An 18,342-nucleotide genomic window follows, 5' to 3' on the forward strand; every position below is an offset into this window, starting at 1 on the left:
GTGTGGTAGTTACATAATCTGTTGTAAATTTGGAACTTGATAGGATTAAGAGTGAGGGGTAAAGTCTAGTCTGTCAATCGGGTCATAGCCAAGGATGCCTCTATGTGGGCATGATCTTCTCCTGAGGATTCTGGGAACTCTTGCATTTTCTCTTTGGAGGCAGGAGATACTCTGTTCACTCCCTTGGAGACTCTCTCCTGACAATGCTGACTTCCTGCAAGACATCCTAAGGAGAAGCCACATGAAAGTACCCTGACGCAGTCTGAGTTTCAGAGCTGAAGGAACAATGAGGAAACCCCTGCCAGTGCTGATATGCTTACAGTGTCACTGGATCCACAAGACTTTCCACCCACATCCTCTGATCTTCCTGCATTCGGCTTCACAGCATGTGTTTTGTGAGTCTGAAGAGGACTTTATAGATTGGTATCAGACTTATGGGCTAATATTGGACTTATGGATTTGATCTGGATGGGGCTGGTATGTTCTCTCAATATTCACTTGCTTTTGTATTTAAACCTTTCTTATACACAGATGAGTGCCTATGAATTTGTTTCTCTAGTCAGCCCAGACTAACACAGACATAGTAGATCATATAAGATTTCCAAGACTGTAATCTTTATGGAAGTTTACCATATCTTTGTGCCATAGATCAGCTGGAAGATTTAAACCAGACTTTTCAATTGGTAGCTGAGTGCTTAACGAACATACCATCAAGGTTACTTAAAAAACAAAACAAAAGAAAAAAAACAAGGACACCTTGAATTGCTGGGGAATTCACGGAACTATTTTCAAAAATTAGAACCCAAATACAAAAGTTAGGGTTTCTCAAACATAGACTCCTTCAAATACATATAAATTACAGTAGAACTCCAGACCTTGATGCTAATCTATTCTAGAAGGAACATTGAGATGCGATGCAATCAAGTTCTGAATCAATTTTTCCCCTAAGAAATAACTGAAAATGGATTAATCCATTCTCAACCACCAAGTTTTTAACCTAACCTTCCCTTTTTATACAAAACAATACACAGAAATTTAAAAGTAAATAAGCTCAAAGTTAAATAAGATAAGTTAAATAAGAAGCACAACTTTAAAAAAGTTTTTAGCATACTACAATATGGCCCATACCTTAAGGTTGATGAGTATCTGGATCTGTGAACACTGAAGTGGAGAGGAGGGATGGAGAGAGTGTCATTGTTTGGAAGGGGAATCCCCTTCTATAAAAACAACTGGCAGCTGCTTTTCAGGCATTTTTTACCCTTTCTTTTGTCTTTTTTTTCCCCACTAGGACCTGGCTGGCTTTCCCTAAAAAAAAAAAAAAAATCTATCTAATGTAGTCTGCTGTTGGCATTTCCTTAACTGTTTTCTAAAAGGGTTTACTAAATTATCATAAAAATATCAATAACACAGTTAACCAGATTGTTCTCATTATGATTCTTTTAAAAAAACCTCTTTCTTAAAACCCATGGGTTTTTCTTAAATTTATAAGCAGTAGAAAAAGCCAGAAAAACTAATAAAATAATAGTCAAACGCTTGGAACACAGCTGTAAAAGGTTTAAACAACACATACTAACAACGCCAATGACTAGTGAGTGACTGAAACATGAACTGCTTTTGTTTACAAAAAATCATGTGCATCGGGTCAGATTCTGTTTTATTTGAGCTCTGATGCAAAATTTTGTTAACATTTTGCATCGAAATCCGATTATGTCCGGTACTGATGTGGTCGAGTACTTGGGTTCAACTGTAATTGCTATAAAAGCAAATCATTGAGAACTCTATCATTCACTAGTGATGAAAAACCCAAATTGAAATGTATTAAGACAATGAAAAATTTACTAATTCACTAACCTGAAAATTCTGAAATATTACTGACTTTAGTAACAACTGAATTAGAATGATATCATCAGATCTTATTCTCACAGTCTCTCTCCTCAGGATCTGTTATTCCCTGTGATAACTCTTTTTGTATGCATCTTGCATTCTGTCCTTCATCCTGGCAACAATATACTTGTAACAGTACAAATCTAATATCTTATCCACTCAGAAAACTAAGCAGAAAAAGGGAGTGTTTTGTAATATTTTTTCTTCAAATTTAATGGTATTGAGAGAAATGAGGTCATGTACTCATCAAAGAGTTAATTGCTATACTCATAGTTGCATAATGCATGGATTTATCATATCAGGACATCTATAATAAGGTGGTATAGGGTCAATTGAGACATGATAAAATAAGTTGTGCATATTTGGTGATTCGATCCATCATAGACTATAATAAAAATTGGATTATCTACCCAGAATAAAAATAATGATTAAGAAAAATAATAGCTATCTACTGCAGGCAGGCAGAGGAAGAAACTGTCCAGTTGGGGAAGAAGGGTTTCAGCAAATCCATATTCCAGGACATATGTAAAATAAGACACATTCTGTGGTTGGGTGCTATTGAAACAGAAAAGAAGCTCTCCTCATTCCTCCACCATCCACACAATCTTTGCTAAGTTTGAACCCTTTGTTCCAGTCACTGTGTCAATCCATCTTATTAAAGGGACTTTTATTGATCCCTCTCTCCACTTTAGGAAGCATGATGTCCTTCTTCAGAGATTGGTCCTTTATGAAAACAAATCTAAAATACTTAAGGCAAAGTCACCCTCCTCACTTCTAAAGTTCTTTCTGACTGTACTTCTTCCAAACAAAATGTGTTAGTTCTTTGGGAAGGCCATGTTGTAGTCCAATGGTTCTCAACCTGTGGTTCACGACCCCTTTTGGGGTTGAATGACCCTTTCACAGGGATTGCCCGTTTCATAACAGTCACCAAATTGCAGTTATGACGTAGCAAGAAAAATAATTTTATGGTTGGGGGGGGGTCACCACCACATGAGGAACTGTATTAAAGGGTTGCAGCATTAGGAAGGTTGAGAACCTCTGGAATGTTCTTTGCCAACAGCATAACTCAAAGGCATAGGTTCTTCTTTGGTATTCCTTATTCAGCTTTCCATAAGTATGAAGTAATTGAAAATACAATGACTTTGTTTAGATGAACTTTCATCCTCAATGTGACACTTTTGCATTTCAACTCTTTCAAAAGATATTTTGCAGATTTGGCCAGTACAATATGTTATTTGATTGCCTGACTTCTACAGCCTTACTGTCATCTTTGATCATCATCAGTAGGTACTCCACGTGCATGCTTTTCACTTTTAGTAAGCAAGATTGTGTCAACTGTATATTGTAGCTTGTTAGTGAATCTTTAGTTTTGTTGGTGCATTCTTCTTTATATGCTTCAGCTGCTCAGATTGTTCGCCTGGCATACAGATTGGCTAAGTATTGTGAAAGAATACAGCCTGAACACACGTTCTTGACTTTAAACTAAGCAATGTTTCCTTACAGGGAAGATGTGGGTGACTGGTCAGGGATGAAAGTGAATTAACTCCTTCTGCACCAGTGCAAGGCTTTGTGAAGGATGTTCATGAACACTGTTACAATTTTCTTTGAAAACAAGTGGCAAAGTGAAAGACAAACTCTTTTGGGGGATGTCCAGCTACCAGCAGACTGCAATAAAGACATCACAGAATGAGTTGAGGTAGAGGTTTATTCTCGAGCCAAGGAACCTTGTAGCTTGTGCCTGGCCTGGGCACAGCTGATGAAAGGAGATTTGTATGTTATTGAATATGCTGGCAGCGGTGCTACTTACTACGAGGTTATCACCCTGAAGCAACCTTGGCCAGTCAATCCCAACCCCCTTGCAAACAAAGGCCACTTCTTCAAGGTAACCAAAACTGTTCCTCAGGATCTCAGAGAAGCCTGCTTCAAGGAAAACGTCCATAAAGAGTTCAAAACAGATTTGAGGGCTAGCTGCATCTTTCTCCACTTCACAAATAGCGAGCTGTTTATTCTGCCAACCTCTTTGAAGTGGGAATCTCTGCTGGGGAACTTGAATTTTTGAGAACTAAGCAGCAAATTGCTGCTTATGTTTCCTAATGAAGAGGCTACCAAACACCTAGAGATAAGTAAGCAATTGGCAGCAGCATCCTAGGAAGAGTTCACAGTGCAAGAGGACCTGATGGGACTGGCAATTGGGAATCACATTGCTAACATCCAGGAGGTCTGAAAATTACCTGGGGTGACCACCATTGAGATGGATGAAGAGACCTGTGCTTCCCACTTCTGAGGTTGAAGTGAGGGGCAGAGGCAGGGGCCTAATCACTTTCCCATTTTTTCCAATGACTTTGCCAACAAGATGCCTGGGTACTGACACCAAGTTCCAAGTTTTTGTTTTTCTAATCACCGACCATTAATTATCCATGCATCCTAATCAAGATATAACTCTTCATCTATTAGCTCAGGGCTGAAGGATCCCAACAATAACCAACCCCTACAGCCTGTTGGAAACATTGTAATTTGAGCCTCCAGGTGATTATGAGCCTGGAGAACCATCCCCAGCAAGTGCCAGACCTCGCCATTCCAGCTGCTGTCGCACCGACAAAGACTGGACTGTCAAGAAATCAGATGAGGCCAGTACAACAGAGAATGGCCTAGATGAGACAACACCCCAGCGATGAAACTGGAGCCGCCTCAGTCAGAACCATAATAATCGGACTGATGGTTTTGTCTGTGGAGATATCTCACGTGCAGTCACAGAACAGTCAGTCACCAGCCCTGGAACAAACTAAAACCCTCAGAGGACTTCCCTTAGGACAGAACAGAGACTTTGTCAGCCAGCTTCCTAAGGGCTCCACTGAAAATGGGATGCTCTCTGCCCTCCTGGAGTTGGGTAGTTTGGTGAGTGGGGGTTAAAAAACCCACCAGCTCATATCCCTCTGGTCTCCATTTCACTTGCCACCTATGTTAGTCTGGGTTGACCAGAGAAACAAATGTATAGACACTCATGTGTATAAGAAATAGTTTTATATGCAAGAGCAATTGAATAATGAGGAAAACATCCTAGCCGAGTCCAGATCAAGACTATAAGTCAGATATTAGCCCATTTGATCAATACCAATCTACAAATTCCTCTCCAGACTCAAGAAATACATGCAATGACACCAAATGCAGGATGATCACAGGCCAGTGTGTATAAAGTCTTGTGGATCCATTGGTGGTATAAGCATCACAGCACTAGTGTGGGTCTCCACGTGGCTTCTCCAGCTCCAGGGCTGTAGCATAGCTCCATGTGTCTTGTCATCAGGAATTTGAAGCAGAGAGAGTATATGCCTTCCAGTGAGATATTTATCTCCTCTTTGTCTTCAAATTAGGCCATCAAATTGCAACCTGATTCACAGGCTCCATCCCTTCGCAAGTTGACAGGAGATTATATAACTACCACACTGCCCAACACCATGGCCCTCGCAGTCCCAACTGTTGGTGGGAGTTACTCCTTGATCCACATATATTTTAAAATTCATTGGGTCTTCTCTGCTATCCCTACTCCCATTCTGTAACCCCCATTTCTAGGCCTCATCACGGGGGAAGATTGGGATAGTTAGGATCTGAGTGGGTGGGAGGCATGGGGAAGGTTTTGGAGTAGAACCAGGGGCATGTATGCAGGGGCTGACAAGGTCCCCTAGAGGGAGAGGGGAACTCACTTGTCTGGTAGATGAGAAGCCATATTTATTTTTCATTGTACCGTGTTTAAAAAGATAATTTTAAAAATATGCAAATGGCAGGGGAAAAAGAAATTGTCCCTTGGTCAATATTTGTGTTCTATATGAGAAAATCAAGTGCTCTAGAATTCCTACTCTTCTCAATGGTATCCACATGTTGCTGTGACACATCCCATTGCACAGTCAATAATACATAGCTGAACATCTTTTTCATATTCTGTTTTCAGTAAAGATTCTTCTGATATCAGCAGATATCCCACGTTCCATATTCCCTTACACATCCAACTTGAATACCTAGTGGCTCCCTGTCAATGTAATACTGAATTCATTTTTAAATTATAAAAATTTTTCTTTTGTGTTATTAATTAAATTGTTTATTAATTTCTGCATTCCACTACATCTCTTTACTTTGGATTGGTTTGGACTTTGACAGACTTGGTGAGCAATTATGTGACAACGTGGCCAATTTGGTTATTAGGATATCACCCAAATATCTTGGCATAGATGTATGAGCACTTCCTGGTTTGCATTCGTTTGTTGAAACATCTCAACTGGTATTCCTTCAATTCCTGGAACTTTGGTTTGCTTGAGGTTTTTTTGGTCAATGATGTCAGTTCTGCGTGTAATTCTTATATCATTACCATCAGTTCTTCAAAAATGTACTGCCTCCTAAAATGGTTGAAAGTGAACCAATTTGGGGGGTGGTGGTGATGGTGATGCCTTTGTGTACTCCTTCCATCTTATTTTGATGTCTCTGTGCCACTCAATGTTATGCTCATAGAATCATTCAATATTACAATTTGAGGCTTGATTTTTTTTCTTCTGTTCTTTCAAGTTACGCAATGCTTTCCATTTTGCTTTTTCTAACCCTAGATTTTTGCACAATCACAATGCCAAATTTCTAGAAATGGAAGACCATTACTAACTACCACAGTCTGAAATTGCTCAAACATGGTCGGTAATTGGAAAAACAAAACTTGGAAACAAAGAAGGATTTGTAGTTGGAAATTATGGCTTTAGTTGTAGAAATGATTCTGGGTTCATCTTTGCAAGACCAACAGATTATTAGGGGGAAAATGACTGGAACAGATAATCAATTATTCATATATAGAATCAAGTTGAGTTGAAGGAAAACTTTTAAAGTCCATGACAGCCAAAATATGACCTTGAATATATTCCACTTGAATGTCTAGAACATATCAAGGACAGGTTTGACATAGTGAATACTAATGACTGGAGAACTGATTAGTTGTGGGATGACATCAAGTACATCAAGAAAGAAAACTAATGGCCATTAAGAAGACAAGAAAGAAACAACCAAAAGGGATGTCAGAAGAGAATCTGAAACTTGTTCTTGAATATACAATAGCAAAAGCAAAAAAGATAAATGCTCAGGTAAAAAAGCTGAACAGAAGATTTCAAAGGGCAGTTCCAGAAGATTAAGTAAAGTATATACTTCATATTAGGTCTTGAAATGATCATTTTTAGAATGAATGCCATGCCATTCTTCTTTGATTTGTCATTCCTGGCATATGACCATATGGTTATCCTAGTGTGAAGAAATAATACTAGTCCCTTTCAGTTCCATTAATGCCTATGATATAGATCTTCATGCATTCCATTTTATTTTCTGTAACTGTCAATATTTTGTAATTCATTATTCATGTATTCCATATTCTAGTTAGTAATGGCTGTTGTAAGCTTTCTTTTTTCGTATTCTGAGTGTTGCCACATCATCAAATGAAGGTCTACCATGCTGCACTCCATACATTGCATTGAGATTGACCCTAATTCTTAGGATATAACATATATAATGAATTAGGTGAGAGAGAATGGCATTCCAAGCAGATAATACAGCAGGAACAAAAATATGTAACTTGAAAATATGGGGCCAAATTAATCAACAACAGGCAGTCAACCTGACTAAGAATTTGGGAATATACTATTTGAAAGGTTTGATAAGACATTGAGGGCTTTGTGTTCAATTTTCTAGAAGATTTGGAACTATTGAAATGTTAGAAAAGTAGGTTGAAACTGTTTACTGAGAAGGTTAGCCTATGAAATGTTGCAAGGTGGGTAAAAATAAGGAAAGACTGGTCAGAAGGAGAAAATTTGAAAGCCCTTTTGGGGACAGTGATGATAGAAAATACTTTCAGAGATGATAGAAAATACTTTGAAGTGGAATAATATAAATTGGAAAATTTAAATGGTTGTTGGTAAACAGGGAATGAAATATGAAGAAATGATAGCAATAGAGCCAATTCCCGATTCCCAATCTCAAATTATAAAAGAACATACATATTCTTTATCTGTGTTACATATTGGGATTTCATATTCAGTTCATTAAAATCACAATATTTTATATTTTATTATATATTCTATATATCATGATACTTATATAGATATGCTAATATAATCTATTTAAATATTAAATAATTTATACAGCATACAGTTTAATATAAATATAAATTCTATTCTATAATATAGTTTATATTACATAATATATTTTTTGTATATTTATATATTTTCTAAAGTATACAAATAGCCTTTATTTTATACTCTGACTAAAGCAAATCTGTCATGTTCTCCTTTCAATGACCTCAATTTTCCATTGTTTGGTAAACAGATGTGGACTAAGGGATACGCGAGCATGGTGATTTTCTGGGATGACAATATTTTATAGCACACAACTTTGTTGGAAATATGAGGATATGGTGAAAATTTAATTTATCTGAACACTTCTTAGGGAGAATATGTTTATAAGTCATTTAGGGTAGATTTGTGAAAGAGTAATTCTGTTCAAGCTGAAAGTTCAAATAACGGATGATAATCAATGGATTGCTTTTTAGATAGTTGATTTCAGTCAATTGGTGTACATCTGTATGTTTGCATGACCTTTGAAAATGTTGGGATAGGCACGAATTACTGAAGACAGTAAAAGATCGAATTGTGGCCCCCAAATCTTTCTTCCCCTCTTTATTCCAGTGTTCAAGTTTGCCTCTAAATAAAGGTTAAGAATATATTTCTATTGGGAATTATTTTTAAAGTATGTGAATATGGTGCCATGTCTCTCAGTTATGTCCTCCTTGAGTTATTTTAAGATTATAATAGGCTTTATTTAGGAAAGGCTTTTAAAAATGTGACCTTATCAGAAAATAAATTTGTTAGAAAAGGATTTTGTTTTGCCTCTCTTTGTTGTACATTAAAAAATAGGTGAATAAGTGTTTCCCATTAATCATTGTATCATAGAGTTATAGTTCTCATAATTAAAGCATTAAAGACAAGATAAAAGACAGGAATAACTCTGAGTATATTGCACCCAGGCAATTTTATTTTTATATATTCCACCTCTCACAGAGTCAAGGAATCAGCCATCTGGTAGAGAAACAATCCCACATCTACCTGGCAGAAATTAAATTGCTGTACATTTATTCAGTATTAGAAACTTTCTGCTCAGTTTTCAATCAGGGAGTAAGATTATATTTGCCAAAATATTCACGTATAGAAAGTCTGTATAAATCCTGCCTTACTCAATGAAGAACAAGCAGCTCATGAAAATAATAAAATACACATAAAAGCTTTTCTATAGTGATTTAGAGGGAAAATTCTCTAAAAATTATTTACAAAATTGAATGGACTAAATTGGAAAAAGAAATCTGCCTTTCATACATAATACCTAAAGAAGTCATTCTCTAAAACTAATCACTGAAAGTCTATGGACATAAATTTCAGATTTTAAGATCTACAGACATAGAAATAGGAAAAATGCCATTAAGCCTATGTTTAATATCACTTATAATCAGGAAAATGCCATGTGAAACAACAAAATAAATCTAATTTTATCCAACCCAATAGATTGACACACTTTAAGAGACATTAACTATATGGAGAGATTTTGCAAAGATATGGAGAAACGTACATTCTGTTACATTATTGATAGAAACGTAAATGGATAAAGCACTTGGGGAAGGTGAATTGACAGGATCTATCAAAACTTAAAATGTGAAAATCACTTGTCAGCATTTTTACTTCAAGGAATCAATTTGACAAAAATACTCTGCTGATAAAGTACTTTCGACTTTGGTCTATTAACAAGCCACAATTGAAGAAAAGCCTCCTTATCCAGCCAAAGAGGTCTTGGTAGGGATGCCAATCATAGTGGCCGGGAATCCCTGATACAACATAGTACATATACCGGTTGAGGCAACCAGAAGCCATTCCATGATGTTCTTTGCATTATTACTGAAAGGATGTTGTTTGGAGCTTTACGGAACAATCTTCATTATCCTCTCAGTGAGAATGGACACTGTATACAGAAAGGGAGAGTATTCTGGGATGGAGACTTGAATACTGATGTCTAAAACTCTGGATTCAAATGACATAGAGAACTCTGCAAGTAAAAATTGGTAAGCCATAAGAATAAATATTTTTGACCAAAGCACAAGAATTGTGTTGATATGATTACATGTATAAATATAGATATAGTCTGAAATATACATATTGTTTTACTCTGTGTGTTAGCCTGGGTGGAGTAGAGAGAGAAATCCAATGACACTAATATATGTGTAAGAAATAGCTTTATATAAAGTAGTAATTATGCATCATTAAAACATCCCAGCCTAGTCCAACTCAATCCCACAAGTCCCTCTCTAGACTCACACTGCCACATGCAATGATGCAAAATGCAGGAAGATCATAGGCTGGTGGATGTGAAGTCTTGTGGATCCCATGTCAGGACTCTGGCAGGTCAAAGTGCCCTATCAGCAGAAAGATGAAGGCAGAGAGAGAGGGGGAGGCTCTCAGGACCCACCTTATGAGAAAGCCATGCCCACAGGAGGCACAATCAGGCTGTAACCTTATCGACAGGTTAAACTCCACCCCTACACTATTACATATCTTCAAGTTGACTCGAAATTATGTAACTACCGTACTCTGTATTATTTATGTTTTGAGAAAATATGTTTGTGAATTAGTTATAGAATAAATATTAATAGAAACATAGTAAAAATGTTTAAATGAATGATCAAAATGGAAAACCAAGAAATAAATTTAAAACCTTACTGAAATATGCTATAGTGGATTGAAATTGTAATATAGCTATTATACAAGTAATAATAGAATTTGGAAAGCACTTGTAAATAGCGCCACAAGAAATCCCCATATTACAAGAGAATCGTCACAATTCTCATTTTCTGAACAAAAGAGAGAGACAATCATAGGTGTAAAATCAGGCTTTAGGTTCTTTCCATTCTGGATAAAACACAACAGCTATTTCTCTCCCTATTCTTCCAACTATATCTAGCTATAATATATACAAACATGCAAACAAAAACTGAAAAATTGAGGAAAGAAGGTGGCCTCAATAGAAAACTAGGGTTTCAAGAAATGTCATGGCAACACATTCCTATGTATATCCTAGCTTGGGTGCCTGAGAAGCTCACAACCTAAAATATCATAAGCACTTAGCAAAATAAAGAAAAGTCTAAAGAGAATTTACAATCTATTACAAATGGATACACACCCAAAACTGCCACTCACTGCCATTGAGTAGATGTAGATTCAGAGTGGCCTATAGGACAGGATAGAACTGCCCCTGTGTGCTTTGAAAACTAGAACTGTTTGTTGGAGTAGAAAGCCCAGCTGGTGGTTTCAAACTGCGGCCCTTTTGCAGATCACAGCCCAATGTGTAACCACTAAGCCACCAGGGCTCCTCTACAAATGGATCAGGAAGGGGAACTTCTAGCAATGTTAAGAACTTTTCTTGAAAATAACTAACATCCTCTCCCCTCACTGTCTGCAAAAGCTGAGTATGGAGTAGTGTCAGAGGTGAAGAAGCAGGACTTTCACTACGGTCTGTAACTATGGAAGCATCATCTAACCCTCCCTCTTGATGTCAGGAAGGATATTGGGATAGCAGAGTTTCAGCTACAACCTAGCAGTAACATGGATCAAGCTCCCACCTCCCTACTGGAGTGGTATTCGAATAGCACTTACTGGGGAACTTGTCATAGTTATTGCTGCAACCTTCAGATTCTTATCTGGCAATGGTGCGGGAGATTCATAACGGGATTTTATTGCTTATGCAGACAAGGAACAGTGTGGGGTCTTGTGACCAAAATACGAATTGGGAACTCCTGAGTCTGTGATTTTTTTTTTAGACTTCCAGGATTCTGGCTTCTTTCCACCTCTCTGCCCATTTACCTGGCTCTGTCCACAGGTTCAATAATCTGTCTGGCTGTCCCTTCACATTTTCCCAGATGTTCTCTAGAGGCATTACTTGTTTCTAAAATCTATCTGGGGAGGATAATTGGTCAATAATGAGTTCTTTTTGAGGAATTCCTGGCTCTGGGGTTTTGGAAGACACTGATGTAAGGACTGTGCATGCTCGTGGACCTGCTTCATGCTGGAAGGACTCTTCTTAGCAGAAGGATCTTGTGATGGAAACTGAACACTAGGATGCTCTAGATGGCTGATTCAGATAATAGAAGAGTGAGACGTAGAGTAACAAACCAAGCTGTGAATAACAGAAAAAGGGATATTGGCTAAAACATATCTGAATTCCAGTCCACTCAGTGGGGATGGGTTCCACTCCCAGTTTCTATCAACTTTGTGTCAATAAAGGGGCTGAGTGAAGGGCTAGAACTGCTGTGCTTGCTTATAGTATTAGGTCTCTTCACCAACTCCCATAATATCAGCAGTGGCCTAAAGGGAAAGTTATATCTACATAGTGGTAGTTAGACAATATTCCCTGCTCCACAAAATTAGGGTCAGTGGCAGTCAAGTGGATTTTCTAGTTTTCCGCCCACACTTCAGAGAAAGGCCATTTTACTTCTCTAAACAGTGTCAGTAGAGACCAAATGGAAAGCCTGGACTTTCACCCCGATGCAGCAGTAACAACTTGTCCTGAAAGTGAACAACATATGGGTGAGTTTATATCACACTGACACTGTCTTTTAATTAGATTTAATGTAATTGTTTACATACTTTTGGTTTCAATCCACCGTCTTAACGCTTGTTTACTAACTGTCTTATCTGTTTTGTATTCCCTTTTCTCTTCATTTTACTTTTGTTATTTGAGAGAAATTGAAAGTTCTTTTATTTGAATCTTAGAGATCGGAACAACCTTCACTCATCAAAGTATAAAGTAAGTCAATAATGTTACCACTTCTGGATAATTCAAAGACCATCAAAATCTCTATTTCCTTGGATTTATCTTCTGCATTTATTGTTATTTTTCATATTCATATTTTAAAGTCATAAATGATGTGTGATTATTATTTATGCAATTAAAATACATTTGCCTTCACCAATGACTTTTTCCTGCTGTTTTCAGTTGTCATACATATCCAGTTATGTTAAGGGATCATTATATTTCTGTTAGAATTCCCTTTAGTATTTCCTTTAGGCTCCTTCTACTGGCGGCACTTTTTCTTATTTTTTTAATCTGAAAATATTTAATATCATCATAATATTTGAATATTACTTTTGATAAATATAGAATTCTAGAATATTTTCTTTCAGTAATTTGATGATATGTCATCTTTTGGCTTATTTTGTTTCTGTTGGAAAATAATCATATTTCTTTTTGGCTTCATTGAAAGTAGCACTGAAAATATTCTCTCTGAATTGAATATTTTCTCATTATGGCAGTTACATAAACTACTGTCAACTCAAGGAAGGGGTGGAGTCTAGCCTGTCATTCAGATTGCAGCTTGAAGATGCATGGAAATAAAATGTCCAGTGGAGGCCAGACACACTCTGACTCTGCTTTGTATTCCTGTTGACAAGCCACATGGAGCTACACTGATGGAGCCAGAGCCCTGGAGCTGCAAGAGCCATGTGGAGACCCACACCAGTGCTGAAATGCTTATACTAGATCCACAGGACTTTCCACCCACTGCCCTGTGATATTCCTGGATTCAGTGTCATTGCATGTATTGTATGAGTCTGAAGAGGAATCTATAGACTGATATTAGGCTTATGGACTAATATCAGACTTATGGACTTGTTCTGGACTGGGCTGGGATATTTTCTCAATATACAATCCCTAGATAAAGCTCTTTCTTATACACATATGAGTGTCTATGAATTTTGTTGCTCTAGTAGACCTGGACTAACACACTCATTTATTCCTATATTTGTTGTAATTTAACCATTATGTCCTTTGTTTTTGGAATGGCTTCCTTTATATTTCTTTCACTTGGGTGAAAAAAATTCATTCAACTTGATAGGGTTTTGTGACTATACCAAAATGAAAGAAAGCATACACTTAAGAAATATATTATTAAGTATTTTATTACATGAGCAAAACAGAAACAACTATGTATGTTCCCAAACAGAAATATACGTGAGTTGCATGATTAAAACTATAAAAATATACCAAAGATAATTTGTTCACACAGAAGATGAAGAAAGTGAACATGTTATTGAATGGAAAGCATGGGTATGGAAAAGATTTATTTTCAAATTAACATATACATTTAAAGTATTCTTATAAAAATCACAATAGAATCCTTTTCAAGAACCAGTACACTATTTCTAAATCTTATTTTCAAGATAAAAATAAACACAGGTAGTCAAGAAAATTTTAAGGATAAAATAAAAATGTCAAAACCTAAGACATAAAAGTATAGTTAAGCTGTATTATTTGAAACAAGGAATAGTTTATGCAAATGTTAAATAGAAAAATTAATCCATCACAACAGATAATTAAAATAGAGATGATACTAAGAGTCTTAACAGAGAGACTAAAACATACAGATGGAATATGGATTACCTAGAAAACATTGAGAAATTGATGATTATTTTTGTAAAAACCTGAGACACATTCGCAACTTGAAATATAGAGAAAACCAAATGATGCAAAGTATATAATATATTTACCTATGTAATTTTGAACAATTATAAGGAATACACAAAATGTATCTTCACTCTTTTAAATATAGTATAGAATACTATTCAATTACAAAAATCTCTAGGTTTGGTTATCATGAGCATTTTATATTTTCTTCTGTAAGCTTTCAAAAATTTTCAAGTTTTTAACATTAACAATGTACTTCTTGGTCATTTTGCGGGCAAAAATATAAACAAAGTTGTTAAAGCAAGTTTTAAAATTCACCTTTTAAGGGGGCACATATTAAGTGTCAAGGTAGGGCAGATGCTAAGAATGAGATACACCCACAAAGATTTTAGCATCTCCATCTCCGCAGAGCTGTGAAACTATTCATAGCATTTGTGGGTAAACAAATCATTTGCAATAAACAAGAAAAATTATTCTGTGATTTTTATCCTTTTCCAGAAATAGTATATTTCTGTGGTCTCTAAAGTTCTTTGATATTCTGAGTACATCAGTTCCAGATATCTCAGAATTTTGTAGCCATGTATCAAATATGCTACATTTCTTATATATTTCATGTTTGCTCTTATTCATAGGGAGGCTGTATCTACCTCCCTTCAGCATGTATTATTAGCATTTTTTCAATTCAATTAGTGTTATTCAGCATTTGAAAGTGTCTGATTTCAAGAGGAGGGATTAGAACTGGAATCTTCACAAAGTTTGTCCCTATTAGGTAGAAGTCAGACATAGCACCACTCTTCCAACTTTCATACCATTTCTACCACCAGCTGTCTTCCCTCCTGCATTCTCTGCTTGGTTCAATAATCTGTCATTATAATGACCACACAGAAATCACAAACTATAGTCACAATTATGTGGTTTATTAGTGAATTATTAGATTTAAGTCAGGATCAGTATCAAATTGAATTAACAAGATACAGCATAGGATACAGAACAGCTTCTGAGCAAGACAGCAGGCAGTGTTAGGCTGTTTTTTTAGAGAACCAAAATCAGTGAAATAAAATGAAATTTATATCACTAAATTGGCTCACACAATTATAGAAAGGGGTATGTATCCAGTCCAGTTCAAGTCAGATGTTAAGCTGGAGCTGTCTACTGACTCTAGTGCCTGGATGGCAGATAAATCAGGAAGTAAGAAAATAAAGCAGGAAGACCACAGGCTTATGGATGCAGAAGATTGTGAATCAAAGTTTGACAGGCCAGATGGCACCCAGCTATGGCTCCTAGGGCCAGTAGGCTGCTGACTCCAGTCCAACAAACCAAAGGTGAATGAAGAAGCAAGCAAGCGTTCCACAGAGTCAACTTACATAATAAGGCCATACCCCTGAAGAAACTTCCTTTCAATTGCAACAGGGCAGTGACCTGAATAGGAGAGTTGCCTTCCAACCTAATCTTTTTAAAACATATTGGCTGCCCTCAGCAAGTCTCATTATGGAGTAAATTACATTGTTTATGTAATATTATGGGGGACCTTTACTGCTAAACCACTGAGAACCCCAAGTCAAGTTGACACAACGCCTAATTATTACAACAGTTTTTAGCTTCTTCTCAACTTTGTCTGAATCCAGGCTACCCTTCTCTTGACTTCTATCTTGCTCAGACAAGGATTAAAACTCTTTATCTCTATTATAGCTCTTTAGCTCTGCCACGTGGAAACAACTCTCTCAGCTACAAATTCTTCCACCTAAAGATACTCAGGTTTCTCTATCTCATGGGGAAGTAAGCCTACTGCAGCTGCCTCAGCTGGTCTTTTGGTTCTTACTGCTCCTGCTGTCTCTCTGTCACTGAGCCATGCTTTGGTTGCCATCATTTCTTACCATTTCACACACTGGCTTCAATATTAACATTTTCCATCTCTCCTGTGTCTAGGAGGTTTTCAGGGCAAGGATCTTGGGTCCAAAGGATGTGCTTCAATCGAGGTGTTTAAAAAAAAAGTTAGTGTGGTTGCTACATAATCTGGTGCCAATTGGAGAGGATTACAAGTGAAGGGGTAGAGTCTGGCCTGTCAATCAAGATATAAACAATGAGGCCTCTGTGTAGGCATGGTCTTCTCCTGAGAATTATGGGAACTCCTGTATTTTCCTCCTTGAAAGCATGAAAGACTCTCGCTGCTCACTCCCTGGGAGACGCTTTACTGACGAGACACATGGTGCTACACCATGGGAACTGGAGAAGCCATAAGAACCTACTCTGATGCAACCAGACCTGTGGAGCCAGAGAAGCCACATAGAGATGCCTGCCAACACTGAATTGCTTACAACACCACTGGATCCACAAAACTTCCAATACACTGGCCTGTGATGCTCATGCATTAGGCTTCATTGCATGTATTTCTTGAGTCTGAGAAAGACTTTATAGATTGGTATCGGATATATGGCCTAATATTGGACTTATGGACTTTGTCTGGATTGGGTTGGGATGTTTTCTCAATATTCAATTGCTCTTGTACATAAACTTTTTTCATATATACTTTTGAGTGACTATAAATTTGTTTCTCTAGTCTACCCAGACTAACAGTCATTATCTTAAAATATTGTCAGTTTCCTTGACATATAATTCACACAATATATGATTTAATTATTTTAATATATTAAAAGAGTTGTGCAATCATCACCTCAATTTTAGGACATTTTCTTTATTTTTGTACATATTATGAATACTCCCTATATCTCCTCAATCTCTCATCAGAATCCTAAGGAACTATTAATCTAATTACTGTCTCTATAGACTTAACTGGATTTCACAAAATGAAAATCATACACCCCACCCCCCACAAAAAACAACAACAAATAAAAACATAGGAAAGCTCTTTTTTATTGTACCAGTTGTATTGACATATCATTCACAAGTAAGACAATTTAATAGTTCAAACATATCAAGAAGAGTTGTACACTCATCACCTTAATCAATATTAGAACATTTTCTTCCTTCTTGTACTCATTGTTATCAGTTTCCTACTTCCCCCTAACCTCACTTGCCATACCCCAGATGGAACATTAATGCAGTTACCGTCTCTACAGATGAACCTATACTGGACTTCATACACAGAAAAACATTGAACTATGGAATGATATGGTATATGCATTAACTCCCACTAAATTATAAAATTTTAGAAAGTGTCAACACAAACTTTTCAAACTTAAAAATTAACAAAAACTAAGAGTAATAAAAAAGTAAAACTGGCGAGTGGGTTGGAAAGGGGGAACTGATTACAAGGATCCACATGTGACCTCCTCCCTGGGATAGGGACAGCAGAGAAGGGGGGGGAGACTCCGGATAGGGCAAGATATGACAAAATAACGATGTGTAAATTACCAAGGGCACATTAGGGAGGGGGGAGCAGGGAGGGAGGGGAAAAAAAAAGAGGACCTGATGCAAAGGGCTTAAGTGGAGAGCAAATGCTTTGAGAATGATTGGGGCGGGGAATGTATGGATGTGATTTATACAATTGATGTATGTATATGTATGGATTGTGATAAGAGTTGTATGAGTCCCTAATAAAATGTAAAAAAAGAGAGGGCAGCGATCTGCCCTCGGGCCCACGTCCCTCCCTCCATTCATCCAAGCTCAGGGGAGCGGACCCGCGGGTTGTCTGGCGACCCCCACGGGGGACCATCCACCCGCACCGCTGCCGCGGACCTCTCCACCTGCCCTCCGTGCGCTGGCCTCCCACCCCCGCCCGCCCCCGCCAGCCCCTGGCAGCCTAGTGCCAGCTCCACTCCTGGCCGGGACCCTGCGGTGAGCACTTCCCGCCAACAGGAGCCATAGCCCAACCCGCGCCTGTCCCGGACCCTGAGCTTCCGCGGAGCGCCGCGCCCCGCGCTGCTGAGTCTGCCCACCAAGGGCCCCCCCCTGCGCAAGGCACAAGAGTAGGTGCCCTCCCCA

The 18,342-nt window shown here is 37.6% G+C and overlaps 2 pseudogenes; both read left to right on the plus strand.

The window, feature by feature from the left end:
* Positions 1 to 1,707: 1,707 nt before the first annotated feature.
* Positions 1,708 to 4,168, plus strand: LOC142433265 (RNA-binding protein FXR2-like; annotated as a pseudogene).
* A 69-nt stretch (positions 4,169 to 4,237) lies between these two features.
* LOC142433266 (RNA-binding protein FXR2 pseudogene) lies at positions 4,238 to 4,794 on the plus strand (annotated as a pseudogene).
* Positions 4,795 to 18,342: the final 13,548 nt, after the last annotated feature.

This window comes from Tenrec ecaudatus, chromosome X (assembly GCF_050624435.1).
Source record: "Tenrec ecaudatus isolate mTenEca1 chromosome X, mTenEca1.hap1, whole genome shotgun sequence".
Taxonomy (NCBI): Eukaryota; Metazoa; Chordata; class Mammalia; order Afrosoricida; family Tenrecidae; genus Tenrec; species Tenrec ecaudatus.